Consider the following 13,821-nt stretch of genomic DNA (forward strand, 5'->3'; position numbering starts at 1 on the left):
CTTTAAAAAAAAACTCTCCTTTTGTCCTTTTGTATCTGTATGCAAAGTGAATGTTAAGTAAAATTGCTATGATAAATATTTTACAATATATATGTCAAGTGATTATGTTAATTTATTATAATGTAATAAATTATAATAAATTAACCAAAATGGTGAAATATGTCTACACTATAAACTCTGATATTGCTAAAATAAACAGAAGACATAATAAAATAAAGAAAGTTTTAAAAAAGACAAGAGTAAGGGGGGTAAAAAGTAGAGAATTTAGAGGAAATTCACCTAAAGATGCCAGGTTGTCAACTTTAATTTATAATGAATGAAAGTTCTTTTCTGAAAACTGCTTATGTTATATGTGAGAGTTGCTAAGACAACTAGAAAAGTTCTCAAAAGGAATAAAACACACTCTCCTTTTTTCCTTTTGGATGTTAAGTAAAATTGCTATGATAAATATTTCACAATATATATGTCAAGTTATTATGCTATATGCCATAAGCTTATACAGTTCTGTTTGTTAATAATCAATAAAACTGAAAAACTAAAATGAAGTTCGTAATAAGGATAAAGATGATCTCTGAGAGTGGAAAGTTCAATACTCTTCAATGCTAAGATTGTTGTTTAATCTTAGGTCAAGCAAGATATCCGCGTGAGCTTGCAGCAAGGTGGCCCATCCGTGCCAAAGAGCCCTAACCAAGGCAGGTAGAGAAAAGAAATCAGCGACTCACAAACCAAACTCAGTCCTATCACTTAGCCCTATTAATGGTCACTCTTTGCTAAACCATCTTCTCTTTTCATGAATGACAGCTAATCATATCTTGGGGATTACCTAAATGTAATAACACACAATTATTCCTACAGAAAAAAAAGAGACAAAAAACAGAGACTTGAAGCACAGCTTATTCCAGCAGAACAGTAAAACCTTTCCCGGTGTGATCCGCATCTGTTTTTCATTCAGCGGGAGGCACCGTCTTGCTGGTTCCTTCTGCTGCTCTTGCTCCCGGCCTTGACTAAGCTCCACTCATAACCAAGGGCCAATTCCAGTGGAGTGACTTCGCTGTGATTCTTCTCAACTCTCCATGTTTTTCATTTTGGGTTGTTTACCATCAAACAGATCATTCACTGTTCGAACCATATATTATGCCCCTTTAAAATTTTGCCGTGGTGGCTAATCGTGCGTGTCACCTCCATGAAATGTCAGTTTTTTTCAAATAACAGACGATGTATTAGTCTTCAGTGTTGTTTTCAGCAATGTGTACCGGAGTGCTCATAAACACAGACCAATAGAGTTGATTGAAAAGATATCATCACCAGTCATTCACTTAAGCATGATAAAATTTACTACTCTTGAATCCTATCTGAAGAAACATCAAAAATTTGGTTCTCTAGATTCCATCGATAAAGAGATCTATAATGATATGTGATGATTAAAATATAACATATTTACCAGCAATAAACTATTGCAAGCTCCTTTGATCATGGAAAACTATAAACTAGATTAATACAATATATGAAAACTTAGTTTATCTATTTTAAGGATGAATTAATTGAAAAAAATAAAGTGCATGAAGTCACCCTTTTCTGCTTCTCTCTCAATGTTTCATGGTGTTTCTAAAATGAGAGAAAGGAAACAGTTATCCTTAATTATGTCTTATTCAATTGTGTCATTTAAACATTAACCTGTTTTTAGCAAGGCTGTTTTTAGATATTCTTTCTTTAGTAAGCAAATGGTACATGTTTTTGCAGTCTATTCTTGTTGGAAAAATATTTTAAAGTATACACAAATCATTATGATTAAAGAAAATTAAACTACAATAAATATTAGCTTTAATTTTCAAGGATTAGAAAGAAAATGAGACAACCACTTATGAAGAATCTCAGTAAAGCTGGTTCTTCTTGGAAGAGAACACAAAATTAGCAACATTGATCTCATGGGTGTTGCTAAACATACATTTAGAAAATATTGCTCACTCTAGCCTGTTCTTGATCTTTCACAAGGCCAATAGCACGTGAGTAGTTTGAAGAAGATATAGAAGGAAAATATATTCAATTTTGTCTTATTTTGTACAACGGTACTATTGGCATTTAGGACCCGATTGTTCTTTACTGACAGTGCGTAGTGGTGCTGTGGCTAAGCTGTGAATCACACATTTAGTAGTACCCACTAGAGTCTTTGTCTCCCTAAAACCAGCTATGATATTTTCAGTCACTCGTAAATATTTCCTTATTGGTGAAATAACTCTTGGGTATACCGATTGTCTCAGAAACCAGAGAGATAGTTCAATGGGCTAATTTACAATTTTGGACTTTGCATGTGTGAATCGCGGGTTTGATATTCAGCACTGCAGGGCCTACCGAGCATATCCGGGTGTAACCCCAACCATCTTGCCAGGAGTAGCCTCTGAACACTGCTGGTTTGGACCCCGAATCAAACAAGCAAGAATAATCATCTCAGACTAAGAATTTTAACAAGACTTAAACCAAATAATTTCTCATAAAACCCAAATGTATATTAATATTAGAATAAAGCAATCAAAAAAATTTCCAAGAAGTACCTTAACTCCTTTTGCACTACTAATAAAGACTAAGTCATATAATTCACTAATTAGGAGGCTTATGGCTTTTAAGCACTTTTACTTAATTTGTAAACTTTTTACTTGAGAAACTCAAATATTTTAGCTCCTGTCATTTTTTATATAATTGTCCTGAAGATGGACACACAGTTATGCATATTTTTTATTTGCCTTGTACATCAAGAGTAGAGGAGTTGGAGTGGAGCCATAGCATGGCAGGTAGGGCATTTGCCTTCCATGTAGCCAACCCAGGTTCTATTCCCAGCATCTCATATTGTCCCCCAAGCACTACCAGGAGTAATTCCTGAGCACAAAGCCAGGAGTAACCCCTAAGTATTGCCAGCTGTGTGACCCAAAAAGAAAAAAAAAAAAGAGTAGAGGAGTCAAGATAGGTCACAGGAAAAGACAAGTCATGGATGAGGAAAATATGTGAAAAAAATTCTGACGAAGGACTTGTATTCAAAATACAGAAATAATTCTTAAAACTCAACATCAAAAAATAAATTACAGAGCTGGATAGATAGTACAATAGATAGAGAACTTAACTTGCACACAGCTGACCCAGGTTCAATCCCAAGCAGCATCCCACATAGTCCCCTGAGCATTGCCAGGAGTAATTCCTGAGGGCAGATCCAGGACTAACCTATTAACATTACAGGGTGTGGTCCAAAAACAACAGCAACAAAATTGCATGTAAAAGGTGAACAAATTAAGAAATTGAGAGGCACTGAAAACATAAGACATATATGTTAAGGAACATAACTCTGGAAAGATGTTCTATACCATATGTCATATTTAGTTGTTATGGAAATGCAACTGAAACAATGAGACACTACTGCCCACCTAATAGAACGGCCCAGAATCTGGAATACTGACAGCCCTAAGTGCTGTCAAGGAGGTGGCACAACAGGACTTCTTACAGATTGATAGTGGGGATACAAAATGTGCAGTCACTTCGAAAGATAATGTCTGCTTTTCACAAACTAAACATGATCTTATCAATGTCTTTGTATTTCCATGAAGGAGACAGAAAGGTAAGTCCACAGAAATCAGAATGCAAATATTTATAGCAGCTTTGTTTCTTATTGCAAAAATATAAAGCAAGTAAGATGTCTTCCTGTGAATGGATTCATGAACTCTGTGACATAAAGACAATGAAATATGACAAAAAAGCTACTGTGTCATAAAAAGACATGGTGGGGCTAAAATGCATAATTCTAAGTGAGAAGCCAATGTGAAAGGGTTTAATACCATGTGATTCAAATTATATATAATTCTCAAAAAGGTAAAGTTAAGGAAACTATAAAAGGATTCATCACTTCTAGCGGTGAGAGATGAAAGACTGGGTAGTAAGAAGAGGGTTTTTAAGAGAGTGAATTTTTCTGTGTAATACAATCATAGTGAATATATATCATTGTACATTAATCAACACCCATAGAAATCATAACAAAAAGATTGAATCCCAAGGTAAGGGATGAATTTTGGGTGATTACAATATGTCATATAGGTTTATGGGTTATAACCAAAGTAACTGGTCTTGGTAGCAAGAAAAGCTATATATATATATGAGGGCAGGAAATATATGGAAAGTATTTATCCATTTCCTGCTTGGTATTTCTTTGAACTGAACAGTTCTCCCAAACATAAAGTCTCTCTCAGGAACTGGAGGGGTAGTTTAATGGACAGATTAAATGCTTTTCATGTGGGAGGATCCAGTTCAATCCCAGGTATTGTATGGTCCCTTGAGTATTGCTCAAAGACTCCTGAGCACAGAATCAGGAGTGGACCTTAATCGCCTCCAGGTGTGTCTTTAAACTAAGGAGGAAAAACAATTCAACCAGGAAAGAACGTTGTGAGAGTATGATGATGTGGGGGAGGGTATTGGGCCACAACTCAGTGTTTAAAGTTCCTGGCTCTGTGATCGAGGATTAGTCTTGAAGGTCTGAAGGACAACAAGGTGCCAGGAAACGAACCAAAGTCAGCTGCATGCAAGGCGGGTGACTCTGTGCTATCTCTCCCATGCCAGGAGGAGGGTAATTTAAACACAAAATGACCAGATATAATTATTGTGCATCATGCTGTTCATTACTGGGTCTCACAAAAAAATACAAGGAAACTTCCAGTGCAAGAACCAGGCACAGGAAACCACTGAGTTTCTACTTACCAAAGAGGTCTATAATAAATCACAGTGAAAAGACTGATGAGGACAGGAGAGAAAGCTAGCCCCCAGGAACTCTGGCTCATTCCCAATCAGCTTGCTTTCTTTCATTTTACTTCATACATTTCTCTCTAAAACTGGAGAAGAATGACTGTAGTCTTCCACTATAAAGGATCAAGGGAAGATGTATATGACCGGGAAAATAACAGTGTGGTTGAAATACAATGTGCTGTTAAATTTTTAACTCTATCCTAATTATAGCCCTTCTAACACTTTCTGTTTCTGAGCTCCGTCAATGTATGGTGGAAATGACCTCAATACATGTAGTTAACTGAATCTCAGGTTTCCCCCTCTTTTTCAGTCACCTTTCAGCAAATCATCTCTCAAGCCTGTGTGTGCTGGATAAGGTGAGATCTCCTTGAACCTGGGTGACTCTCTTGGGAATGAAGTTCCTTGACCTTTGGTTAGAAGCAGATGGAATGCTGCAGTCATGGCTCCAGGCTCCTGGCTTAGTGCCTTCTGGCGTAGTGCCCCGGGCTAGGAAGGCAGTTACTTACCTCAGAGAATGACTTCAGGGTCAAACCTCTTCCATCTTTCCAGTGCTCTAGACTCCTTGAAAAGGCCATGAGTTGATGTCGTTAAGATGTCAGTATATGGCTGAAGAGATTGGACAGTGAATAGGTACAGATAGTACTCTTGCCTTGCACATGGTTGACCCAGGTTTGATTCCCAGTACCCAGTATGGTCCCCTAACCCTGCCTGGAGTAATCCCTACCTAGCTCAGAACCAGAAGTAAACTCTGGGTCCTACTGTTGTTGCCCCAAACATTAGGACAGAATTCAAGGTCTGATGTGTATGTGTTCAAGAGATGATTTCAGTAATAAATTGCTTCATTACTATAATTTTGGAGAAATGAGGGTGGAAAAAGCATTCTCATTTTTTTTCTGTTTTTACTTAGCTATGTCAGGACACTGGTACTAAATTCAACCATATACTTAGCTAATTGCCTAATACTTCCTGGAGAACATTATTCCACAACTTATCAAAATTAGTTTCAGAAGGTGGTGAGGTCATAACATTTATTGTGTGCCTGCTCTCTACCAGGGTATGTTCAACTGTTTGTAATATGTGGCCAAGTGTGGCTACAGACTCTGAAGCCATTCCATTGTTGTCCTTTCAGGAAAGTGAGAAATTGGAAACTTGGAAATGAGATGACTTAACCCATTTATGTAGCTCATAAAAGACAAATTAGGACATGAGTTCATTCGTTGTCTCTTATTGCCACTCTAGCATTAACAAAAGTGTGCAAAATAACAGAGCTTGAACCCAGGTCCCCTGATACTTATATGTTGGGTTTTGGGGGGACGGTTGGTTTGTTTGGAGGCTACACCTGGCAGGGCTCAGGAAACCATATGGGATGCTGGTGATTAAGCCCATGTCAGCGGCATGTGAAGCAAGAGCTCTCTCTGCTGTACTATCTCTCCAGCCCCAACACTGATAAGTTTTTTGACTGTGACTCATACATTCTGTTAAGTACCCGAAAGCTGTCATGTGCAGCTTAGGCACAAAACTTAAAATTTTACTGAAAATCTCATGATTTTTTATCAACAACTTACCTTCCACTAGAATCTCCTTGCAGAAATTTGAAAAAATACTTGACTTTGGACAAACTAATCTCTCTAAGACTCAATTTCTACTTCTGTAAACCAATAAAATCCATATCACTGAAAAAATGAATGTAGACCTAAGCATGAATTTATTGTGAAAACAATGTGCAAAAAGTCCACATGATGGTATTTGGTATTAAGTTACTGAATGCTTTCCAGAAGTCAACAAATAACTTTCAAAATGCTATTCCACCATTGGTATAATGTAAAATTATTTTGAAAATATAGTTTTTAAAAAAAATCTATATTGACCCAAATTGGGCTAAACATAATATGGGGGAGAAAATGGCCTGAAATCAAGTTAAGTTAATAAAATTAAAAAGAGTTTCTTAGATGCAGAACAGGAAATATATATATATATATACATACATATATACATATATATAACAGTATTAACTTTATAAAATAGGCTAATGTGAGAGAGAGAGAAATGACTCAAGTTCTGCATCCTCCCTACCTTCTCCCATATCAACAACTTTTTAATAAAATCACCACCTTTAAGGTAGTGGGAGTATGCAGGCATGCCAAGGACAACACCATCCAACAATAAAACAATACAAGACCCTGGAAGGACTGTAGCATGTCACAGAAGTGAGGGAACACCCAGGGACAGAGGTAGGTCTCTCCTAGAGTCAGTGTAGAGAGAAGGAATAAAACATGGTATGGATGGGAAAACCTCTGTTCTTTTGATTCTCTTTTCATTGACCCCGGGATAATAAAGTAACATTGTTAATTTACATTTTGGCGTGTGTGTGTGTGTGTGTGTGTGTGCTCACAAGCACATGCGTGTGTGTCTGAAATTGTCTACTTGAGCCATCTTCATGGCCATGCTCCTCAAATGACATTACTCCAGCTGAGTTCTTATCTCAACAAAAACAACGGCAGGATAAAAAGCTCTAGATTCCTAGAGCCTAGAATCAGGAATCTGGGGCTGGCAGTAAGTTTTTAAACAGCCACAGGTAAAGTAATTATATTTTCTCGGGTTGAGCCTCACACCTGAAAGAAGTCCCATGGAACACAGGTAAGGCTGAACTTTGTGATCTTAGACTCTGGGCTCAACGGGAGCGGGAGCAGAGATCCTCTGCCTGCTTCCCCCAGTCTCTGGCAACCCAGGGGTCCCACCCATAATCCACCTCCTGCTGGCGTCAAATAATCTCATTGGCCACCCTCCAGAACTCAGGCCTGCTTCTCCCGGAAGAAGCATAAAATGAAACCCCATAACCATACCACTGGACTCAGCGTGCCAGGCTGTTTTCACTTGGACCGCACCAGAGGTGGGCAGGTGAGAGCCCTGTCCTCCCCAAGGGACCCAGTCCTGGCAGCCAATCTCCACTACTGGACAGCCGACAAGCTCCAGGCCGCTTTCCACAGGCTCTTGCTGAGCCTCACACATGAGTGAACATAATGCTGGATCATAAGACACTCCCTACCCATTTTCCATAATTACCACACCATATTTGATGGATTCAGAGAGTAGACAACAAATCATAGAGGAATATATATATATATATATATTATATATATATACCTCTCGGAGAGCCTGGCAAGTTACTAAGAGTATCCTGCCTGAACGGCAGAGCCCGGCAAGCTACCTGTGGTGTATTCAATGTGCCCAAAACAGTAACAATAGCAGGTCTCATTACCTTGACCCTGAAAGAGCCTCCAATTGTTGGGAAAAACAAGTAAGGAAAGGCTGCTAAAATTTCAGGGCTCAGATGAATGAAGACATTACTGGCGCCTGCTCAAATAAATCAATGAAAAATAGAATGAAGAAGAAATCCGAATGGCTCAGAGGCACATGAGAAAATGTTCCACATCACTAATCATCAGGGAAATGCAGATCAAAACAACCATGAGATAACATCTCACACCCCAGAGACTGGCCCACATCCCAAAAAACAAAAGCAACCGGTGTTGGTGTGGATGCGGGGAGAAAGGGACTCTTCTTCACTGCTGGTGGGAATGCCGACTGGTTCAGCCCTTTTGGAAAACAATATGGACTATTCTCAAAAAATTAGAAATTGAACTTCCATTTGACCCAGCAATACCACTCCTGGGAATATATCCCAGAGAGGCAAAACAGTATAGTAGAGATGGCATATGTATTTCTATGTTCATTGCAGCACTGTTTACAATAGCCAGAATCTGGAAAAAACCAGAGTGCCCCAAAACAGATGACTGGTTAAAGAAACTCTGGTACATCTACACAATGGAATACTATGTAGCTGTCAGAAAACATGAAGTCATGAAATTTGCATATAAATGGATCAACATGGAAAGTATCATGTTGAGTGAAATGAGTCAGAAAGAAAGAGACAGACATAGAAAGATTGCACTCATATGTGGAATATAATGTAACTGAGAAGTACAAGTTGGCAATGATGCAACTTCTGGCAGATATCTCTCTGGACTTAGTTACTAAAATACTAAAATACAGAAACCCAAAACTGAGAGGCCGCTAAGTGTGGTCACTCGACCTCATACCTCTTCATCCTCAGCAATGGAAAACAAATTATCTAATGCTTCCTTTTCAGCAGGTCTGACTTTAGGGGAGAGACTCTCCAAACAATAATAGTGAGTTTTGTTGAAATATTGTATGCAATCAAAGTGAAAGTAAAGTGAAATTTATTAGTTACACAGGCGGGGGGGCTAAGGGTGGGGGGGCTAGGGGCATGGGGGGGTTAGGGGTGTGTGGGGGTGCGGGGTGGAGCTATACTGGGATTCTTGGTGGTGGAATATGTGCACTGGTGAAGGGATGGGTATTCGAGCATTGTATAACTGAGATTTAAACCTGAAAACTTTGTAACTTTCCACATGGTGGCTCAATAAAAAATTAAAAAATAAATAAATAAAAAAATAAAAATAAAAGAATAAAAAAAAAAGAAAAATAGAATGAGAGCGATATAGTGATACAGTGATTTTCTCTGTTAGTTTAGTTAGGTTTGAACAAATTTGAAAGTCTCTAAGAAAATCTCTTCAATTACATATTTTAATAGAAACACTCTAGCTAGCTAATGAGTAGTATTATGCTTGGCATTATTAAGTGGTGATTTGAAATAACTAGACTGGCTGGATTTTTCTAACTTCTTTTCCTCCTTAACCTTTTTCCTTTCCTTTTTCTCTCTACCATTCCACGTGTCAGCTCTGTGGTCAGTGCCTCAGGGGAAGGATGTGGCAGAAAATAGAAAACCAAAGTAAGCAGTCACGGCTACATTCATTTTTAAAAATTAATTAACTCATTTACTCTTTCAATATTTGTAACTCCTGAGAGAATTCTAAACTAATAGCATCTTCCCAAAATATGTTAGAAGAGTAATGTCACCTATAACACATGTTCATGTTCACTAATTCAATAAACAAATTTGTTTGTATTCATATCCCTACTGTGTGGTAGAATTTTCTGAATTTTGGGTGTTATAAAAGAAGGAAAGCAACATCTATGTTCCAGGGATGAATTGGGTGTTTTTGGAAAAATTAGTCAACAACAAACAACAGCAAATAGATACACAACAAAATAACAAAATTATGTAATGAATAATCTCAGTGTAGTTTTTATACCAAAATTAAACCTTAGGAAAAGGAGGAAAAGTTGAAACAAAAACAAAGACATAGAGATCTAAAAAGAATAAGATTTTCCTCTGAAAATCTCCTTAGTTAAGAGAAAAAACACGAGGTTGTAGCTCAGCTCACAGTCAAAATGCATGGCTGCAAGAAGCCGCTCTGGTGCCAAAATGGGTTAGGAGACCTCAGGGTCACAGTCTTTAGGAGCGGAGGGTCTGCCTCTCATGCCGCGGCTCTGGATCATCTCTGGGCGGAAGGCGTGCTAAAATATTAGAAACCCAAAACCGCGCGGCCGCGGACTCAGAGTCTTCACTCTCAGCAATGAAGAGAAATTATTAGATGATGCCTATTCAGTAGGCCTGATTGTTGGGGAAAATTTCCAAACAATAATAGTGAGTTCTGTATGGAAATATGGAATGTACTCAAAGTATATAGAGAATAAAGGGAATATCATTAGCTACTTAGGTGGGGGGTGGGGTGGGAGGGGGGTGTATTGGGGTTCTTGGTGGTGGTACATGTGCACTGGTGAAGGGATGGGGGTTTAATCAGTATTTGACTGTGACTTAAACCTGAAAGCTTTGTAATTTTTTTTTCACGGTGATTCAATAAAATATTTCTTATAAAAATAAAATAAAATAAAATAAAATAAAGAGAAAAAACAAAATGAGTGAGCTGATTTTAATACAAATAGGTATCTTATCTTCAATTACCTAGGTAAAACCAAAAAGCAAAAGACAAGGCTCCATATTGTTCCTGGGAAAAGTAGAACTACTCTCCCCAATTTTGTCAGTGAATGATGATAATGGGCCAGGCTATCAAAGTTATGTATCTCAATGACCAATAACTGAGTGGGCCATCCCCAGCTTTGGGTCATTAAATAAGACATGAAAACTTTACCACATTCTTGAGCAGGATTTTTGGATTTGAATTTTTCTAGTTGAATTTGGACTGGAGTTATAAATTATGAAGTTTATAAAAATATGTTAGATGTCAGTGCTCCTGATATCAGAAATTATGATTCATATCTATATACCCTTATTGTGTCTGGAAATCTGCCTGACTTCTCTCAATGCCACATTAAAACAAGTGTCAAGTCCTGCATATTTATCTAAGGATTACTCAGAACTATTTTCCCCTATCTTAATTACTATTACTTTTGGTTCATATCTGTTAATTGTTGTACCAATTTCTTAAGCAGTATTCCTGCTTTTAGCCTTAATATCATTCATTCAATATGCTACCCCAAACATTCTATTAAAATACACATCTCTTAATGTTTCTTCTCTGTCCCATACCCTTCATGGTTTGTGTTTGCCATGAAGGCAAGTATAGGGCACAGGGATCCCCATGGATCAATTCTTTTATTCTCTAGACTACTTTAACCTAATCTCTCAGTCCACCTTTCATTGCAGTTTCTACTCCAGAGTGGCTACATTTTTTCATCATTTCAATTCTCTTCACTCTAGTTCTCTCTACTTAGATGTATTCCTTCTTCTTGCATATTTTGACTCATTTAATTCCTACATGATGATATTTTATCAATTCAGGTATCTCTTCCATCAGGAGAGTTTCTGAGTTTACTCTAACCCATGTCTTGAAGAGCACCACTGTGCTTTCCTAAATAACTGCACATAATTCATATTTACATTCCGCAAGCATCTAGGTGCCTGAGTGCTCTGAAGGCAGGAACCATGTGCATCTATCTCTGAGTCTCACTGTCTCCTACAGTGATCCATCCACCCCCAACCCCCCAAGAGGCAGCTGATTTGGGTTTGTTGAACTGAATACAATGATCTGCGTGAAAATCTGGTGACACTTCAGGGATCTTTCACCAGTAATCTAATTTTAGTGTAGCCAGATGTTTTCAGGCAATAAAATTAATGTGCCAGTAATTCTTCGGGGACCATCAATGAATGCTTTGTATGATAAGTTTAAGAACTTCTCAGAAGCTGCTTCACAGATGGGAACTCCTAGAACTGTTCCCGAGGCAAGACACTGTAATTATGTGAATATGCCCTTCAGATCTGTGTTCAGTTGTGCTAGGATGGTTATCAGAGTAATTGTGGTCATAATGACAGCAAGAGTCCTGAGCATATATATATATATGTATACATATACATATATATATGCACATATATGTCAGCATATATCGTGTAACAAATTTCTTACACATAACAGTCTTCACAGATAAATTAAATAGGTCACTTCATAGATTATATTACTAAGGCTTGAAGAGATGAAGTGTGTAGTCAAAGTTCTCAGGCCTATGTATCAGAGCCAGGACTGAACTGATTCTCAATTTTTGATGCATGCTCACATTCAAAAATCATGTCAACAAACAGTGTTTCTAGAGAAATCAGAAATTTCAACACAACTGATAACTGTTATTCAAATTTTAAGCCTACATGCAGGATGAATATCCAGAAAATGGATAAACAGGCCAAGAATTATGCTATTGCTTTGGAGTTCTGCAAAACTGTCTGTGAAGCTCAAATCAACATCAACTTCACATAAGTAATATGTGAAGATTGCCATTCAACGTCAAATGGATAATAAGCTTTTCAAAGTAAACTTAGGATATGCATCTAAAATAGAAATAAAAAGACAAAATTGGGGAGGAGGGGTTCTTGGTATTTTTTGTTTTCTCTCTAACTTTCTGCTCTACATAATAGAAGCAAAACAGCTAACCTCCTCAAAATTTGTTCTGTGCTCATGGCATAACTATTAGATCCCATAAAATGTAGCATTAAATACTCATTTGCTCTCATCAATTCAGTCAGTAAACATAAAATGCATGCTAATTATGTGCCAGGATTCAGATTTAACCTTATGTTAGCAAGATGACGAGATCTTAGATAGTCTCAGCTCTTGTGTGAAGAGGGGGAAACATGCGATAATAAAAGTAGGGTTCTTGCATTAGAGTGTGGAATCAGACTATAGTGCAAAGAGGGAAATGATCTGTACATGTTGGAGAACTTAGTGATATTCAGAGGGAGGGTATACAGCTCTTGAGAATTAAATACAGACCACACATATGCTGGTTGACTAATAAAATCATTTGACCCAAGTGAATTAAACTTGGTAAGTTTAACTCATCGGTATTAGACTTGTAGCGTCAATTGGGTTAGTGAAATTGAGTTTCTCTCCTGACTAGAAAATTTAGACACTGCAAATGGTTGGCAATCAGCCCCATCCCTATGAATAAGCTGGTTGGAGGAGTCTCACAGGTTCTGCTCTTTGGATGAACATTCATTGTATTATAAGATTAAAGTTATTGCAAATCACAATCCTTCAGTAAAGATTTTTTAAAGTGTAGTAAATAGATATTCTTCTGTTCTACCCATTTCCATCAGACTTATCAGTGTGAAACAGCAAAATGTGGATGATTATTTAAAATAGCATGTGAACCTTAAGAGAATTTGCAAAAATGTTATGTTTATTTTGTAGGTTCAGGGCAGTAACCCAATTTAACCTTCAGTAAATAAAGAAAAATAAATCTTTAAATATTCTTTACTTAATATGTTTTTAAGCACATATTTTAGTAATTAAGAGAATAGAGAGGTTTAGATTATTAATTATTATCTTTTAAACACTTATGTGCTCTGTACTTAATGCTCAATGTTAATTACTTTCACATCCTAAACTACATCCACCCCCTCCTCCAAAAAATACATAAGATTAGAGAATTAAAATAACATATACAGAAAATATAACCCCCTGGAATAACAATAAAGACTTATAAAAGTCTCCTGATACTATGCATTTTACTCCCAATAAGTTAATTGTCCATCAGAACAACTTCAATTCTTATTAATTTATTAATATAAAAGGAAAATTTAGTTAGTGGTTCTTATATTTTTCCTCGGGG

This window comes from Sorex araneus, chromosome 7, assembly GCF_027595985.1.
Source record: "Sorex araneus isolate mSorAra2 chromosome 7, mSorAra2.pri, whole genome shotgun sequence".
Lineage (NCBI taxonomy): Eukaryota > Metazoa > Chordata > Mammalia > Eulipotyphla > Soricidae > Sorex > Sorex araneus.